Raw genomic sequence first — 5,663 nt, forward strand, 5'->3', positions numbered from 1 at the left:
CAAGTATTTTGGAGAGACAAAAGAATTTCTTAATTGACATATTGACATTATTCATGATATTATTAAAGAGTTGGTGTGAAGACATAGCATAGAGAGCAATACCTAGCCAAATTTGGAGAAAGTATAAATTTGCATGTCTTCATTTATATAGTTTTCTTGAGAGAAATTAGTGGCATTTATTTATATTTATATCATAAAACTACAAAAATCGTCCTAAAGGTAAAAGGGTACACTACTATATTGGCCCGAACCACATCATTTTCAGTCATTGATTGGCAATCCAACCAACCGTAAAGCATTAAAAGCAACTTGCAACATATGATTGATTTAATTATGTGATTTGCCTTATCTTACTTATTTTTCGTTGTTGTATTCCCAATTTAAAAAGGAAAATAGAAGAAACATCCAAGTACAATTTGACCTAACTTAGAGACTTTGTCATCTCAACATCAAACAAGTAGGAGTATAATTCAATCCATGCAAAAATAATGCTCACACTTCTCAACGCTTACATTTCCAAATATCCTTGAAGAAATAAACTCGATTTTGGTCTATATGTTATGTTATTTAGCTTAAGTTTGGTTTATTTAGATGAATTGGATTTGAGTTACTTAACTGAATTTTGGTCAATGTAGTTTTTGATTTGGTTTATGTAATTTCAAGATCTGGACATGTTTAAGGCATTAAGAGAGTCTAATTGTTGATAAGGTGCTCCACACCTTGGTTGGGCCAACAGATCTCATTCCAATCATAAATTCAACCCTATTTATCCAACCCACATGTCATGTCCGGCCGATTTGTGTCGTCCAAGGAGGGCAATGTAATAATTTCTAAAATCTAATTAAATGGTTAAAAATAAGTGGCTCTATTCAAATATTAGAACTGCAGTTCATGGAAGTCTTTCGTGTTGTGCCGTGTCAAACTTATGGTATTTTCTTATGTTAGACTTGTGCCAATGTTAGTCCAGAATGCGTTGGGCTCAAATGGTCCATGTAATGGCCCAACCTTGGTGTTTCAAATATACAAATAGAAAAGTTGAAGCATTGCAAGCAATAGCATGATCAGGATTCAGGAGCATGATGCACATACCACCAACAGAGCAAGGCTATATTTTATTCTCCTCCTTTTTCTTTGGTTTAAAGTAATACAGCTTAAATGCACTCAATTAATAAAGAAAAAAGACCAATAAAAAATCCAATTAGGTTCAATATTAATGGAGCAGGTTAAACAGAATTACAGATAAGATTAGGTTGAGATAAACTTTGTTAGGCAACTCAGAGAGTGACATACTGTGTCATTCACATAACAAAATGAACATTTACTTATTAGCATTCTGAAGTATACATCTCTATACCAAGACTCAAAACCACCATACTCATCAATATTGTAAGCACATTCGCCGTGTCACCTAAAAGAAACCTAGCCACCAAGAACCGAAAATAAATGAAGTGACGGATTATACATCTATCACGATCGATGAACATTTTGATACACAATTTTATTCACAATGATTGAGATTTATGTGTTCCTAGCAAGATAATCTGATAGTCATAGCATATATGTAGAATAATCTTCTTCCGAGTAAAAAACCCGAGGACACTAAATAACAAGTGGTACTATTTTCATGTAGTACAATAAACAAGATTGGGCAGAGCAGAGAAACTGATGTTTTTACTTCTATTAGAGCTTAATACATTATGATCCAATTACAAAAGGCAACAGATTCCTTCCATTAAGATGGCTTGGTATCAGAAATTGAAGAACCAAGTCCAAAAAAATACCTAGTATTCAACTATACAAGAGGCAGTATACATCATAGCCAACAGTCTATCTATTATATACAGCAACGCAGAACCTACATCGACTGTGAGCCTGAAACCACGGCAATGCTGACCTGAAGAGACAGAAAGATACCATATATGATTATGAGGCCAACACCTAAAATCCTATTAGGGCGCATATCATTTTGGGGCAAAACAATTAAAGCCCATATAAGACCTGCTGCCAGGAATCCCACTGTGATGAACAAGCCTCTATCTGGTTGAATTACATAAGGTTCTGAACCCTTGTACCATGCTGCAAGCACCAAAGAAATTCCTAAACCGATCAGCGTATTAAACATAGGTCCTGCATAGCTTCCTGACATAGCGATCTGCACTCCATTTCTGTCATTCATTGCAAGAGCAGTGTTTGACATTAGATCACCCATTGAATTCCCCCAGGCCAATATGGTTAGAGCAAGTATTGATGGGTTGACACCAAATATGGTACCCAACGAAACAAGCAGAGCAACAAGCTCGTTTGCTACAATGTAGAACCATATGATACTCATGAAGAATCCACCAAAAACCCAAGGGAACAAGAAGCTACGAGGTGGGTGCTCAGGACTTGTGTATAGAAAGGCAAGTACACTGAAGATGCAGCCAGCAGAAACACCGATGAAATAAGCAATTTTCCCACTCATAGGAACAATATCTTCCTGCGTATTCCACAGAACAGCCAGTAGAACGGGGGCTAAAAACGCGCTGGCAATAGCATACACCTTAGACCATCTTTCCTCCTCAACTATAGGAATCGTCAAACGTCTAGGTATACTCAAGGGTATCTCCAAAATTGAAAATAATGTAGAAAATGAACATGGTGATTCTACATTCATTTCCCCTTCATCATTCCAACCCCACAAAGGCCTAGAGCTATCTTCTACAGAAGACTTTGTATAATCTGAATAGATTGCAACATTAATATTCCATATCCAATGAGGCAGTTTCGAGGGCACCTCAGGCGAATTATTATGGCTATTGGGACTAAGCAACGAAGCATACATCGATTGATCACCCTCCCCTTCACCATTACACGACGAAAAGAAACTCCCCACCACAGGAAGCAATGGTGTCAATCCATCCAATTTCGAACCCCTACCCTTCTTATTTATAATCTCAGTTACAGCAACATACAAGCCATAAACCACATATATTGACACAAAAGCTATAGCACCCCAAATACCAACTTCACCAATAATCATTATCAATGTAAGACAAGCTATACTAAAAAGAAAAAAAACACAAGTCCCTTATAAAACATGTCTTATCAATTTGAACCCTCTTATCTGCAACAAAAAGTGAAACAACTCCTACAACTACACAAGTAACAAACACAGCACCACCCAATACACTATTAATTCCGACATCGTCACTGGAACCCCGGCCCATGAAAGCAGCAATGCTAGCAAAAACATCAGGTGCCCCATTACCAAATGGAAGCAAAGTAACACCAGCAACAGTAGGAGACATTTTCAGAAGTTCTGAAAGTTTTTCTAATGAACAACAAAAGTAATCTGCAGCAGTATTTCCCAACAAATAGAACAGTACAGCAAGCCAACAAGCAAGAATTAAGTACCCAAAAATGGAGAATTTCTTGCAATCACAGTAAATAAATCTGATGTAATTGAAATAACCACCTGAATTACATTCTGGGTGAGCAAGAACATAATCACAGCTGTTCTGATAACCTTCATGCTTAAAAACTTGGGAACAAATTTTGTAATCAGATAAAGTAGCCTTACTAACATTTGATGAAACCCCATGAATTTCTGCAATAATTCTTCCATGTTTTTCCCCAATTTGATGAATTCCACCACCATAAACCCCACTTCCCAACTTCCATTTTTCACCAAAGTTGGAATTATACATGAAAATGAGAAACACAACAGCTGAAATTCCATTAAAAAGAACTCGAAATCGAGTGTTCTTCATCCTCAAAATAGAAACCCAGTCACAAAATTCTTTAAAAGAGTTAAAACCCAGAAAAGAGAGAAATCTTTAGAACAAAAAGCCCCAGGTAAAAAAGTAGAAAATTGACAAAATTCAAGTAAAGGGTGAGTGAAAAATGATGATTGGAATAAGTACAGAAAAAGTGAACTTCCGGGTAGTTTCTTTTCTGCAATGATACTCAAATTTTCAGGGTAATTTTTACAAATTCTCTCCCAAAAAATTAGGAGAGAGAGAAAGAGTGTATGAAGAGGAAGAACAGTTGATTTTCTTAGTAGAAGGTTTTAGAATGTAATCTGATCCTTGATTTGATGTTATATATATAGACGCCATTAAAATAAGCTAAGGTGTAAAGGATTAATTCAACCAATTGGGAATATTTATGAAGTATATGCGCTACGCGTCGTAATCAACTGCAAATCTACAAAGGCCGACACGAAACCAATGGTAGGAGATTTTGGGGTTGCCACTTTATGGGAATTTTAATTTATTTGTATCAATTTTTTTGTAATTATTTGGTACTCAATGGTCTATGTGTGATATAGCCAATTGTTATTTTGTGCACAGGCGACACGAAAAGGTTAATGTTCTTTTCGTTATACTTGTAGTAGTGTAGTAATATATCGTAAATTTATACTCGTTATACTTCTATTTTTTGGTTTTTGAATTATACATTGATGTAATGCTTGTGCTTTTAATTATGAATGGTATATTCTTTGATTTACGAAGATGAGATACGAATTAAGGCATCATGTAGTGCATTATACTTTTGGGTGTGAAATAAATTTATGAGTGTGATGCTCATTTGGATCACTTGATTATGGTGTGATAACATAAGATGAGATGGAAAAAGTGTATATAAACAATTAAATCCCTTAATCTAATCAAAATAACACTTTTAAGTACTACCGACGTTAATGGAATTGATAATTCGAATATAGGACTTATGAGTGGATTCTTAATTATTTATGTGCAGTAATTATTGCTAGTCTTAACTATTAAGTAATACTCCCAATATCCTTTGCATTAAAAGTATAAAATGAGATGACCTAGCTAAGTATGAACATGTTGAAAGATGTCTTCAAAATTAAAAAAATTATCCATTTATATGTTATCGGTTCACGCATGGCTAAGCATTGAGTAACCTCTTAACTTTACACCTTGCAATCCCCACTGACCATTGCCCAATATGGGGATATTGCACATTGACACCTCAACTTAAGTTTTAGTACAATAATCTTAACATATTCTAGTTTAATTCAATGGTTTAATGGTCAAATTATTATTATTATTTTTATTATTATTTAAAACTTTTCAAATGTTTAAGAGCGTGTTTGGCAAAACGTAGATGTAGAGATAATTGTTAGCTGTGATAGTAGTTGTTAACTGTATATGTAACTGTTAGCTGTCAACTAGCTGTTAGTTGTGAACATTAAATAATTAAGTATGAGTGTTTGGTAAAGTAGTTGTTAACTAGTTATTAGTTGTAAATTTCTTAAAATATAGAAGAAATATTCCAAAAGTTAATAATATTAACTTTTCACAAAATCTATTCCAACCACTAAACTCTACTCCCACCACTACATTGTCAAACACTCATATCTTTTACCAAGTAATGGTTTGAATAAGTCAAACCACTAAAAGCTACCTAAAGCTACTCAAACGCTAGTGCCGAACACGCCCTTTAGCTTTTCATCAATGATTTGAATTTATATACTACTTTATATTTAGGGGTGTTCACCGGTCCAAAACCGGACCAGACCTGTTTGGACCGGGACCTGAATTAGTGAATTTTGAGGAACGAAGACTGGACCTGATTCAATAGGTCGGTTCTGGGTCAGACCTGAAAAATCAGGTCCGGTCTGGGTTTGGACCTGAACAGACCTATTTTGTATT

General features: G+C 35.1%; 1 pseudogene; it reads right to left on the reverse strand.

Annotated features, from left to right (window-relative positions):
• Positions 1 to 1,648: 1,648 nt before the first annotated feature.
• Positions 1,649 to 4,364, reverse strand: LOC110721788 (annotated as a pseudogene).
• Between the last annotated feature and the right edge of the window lie 1,299 nt (positions 4,365 to 5,663).

Source organism: Chenopodium quinoa, unplaced genomic scaffold, assembly GCF_001683475.1.
Source record: "Chenopodium quinoa cultivar QQ74 unplaced genomic scaffold, ASM168347v1, whole genome shotgun sequence".
Classification (NCBI taxonomy): Eukaryota; Viridiplantae; Streptophyta; class Magnoliopsida; order Caryophyllales; family Amaranthaceae; genus Chenopodium; species Chenopodium quinoa.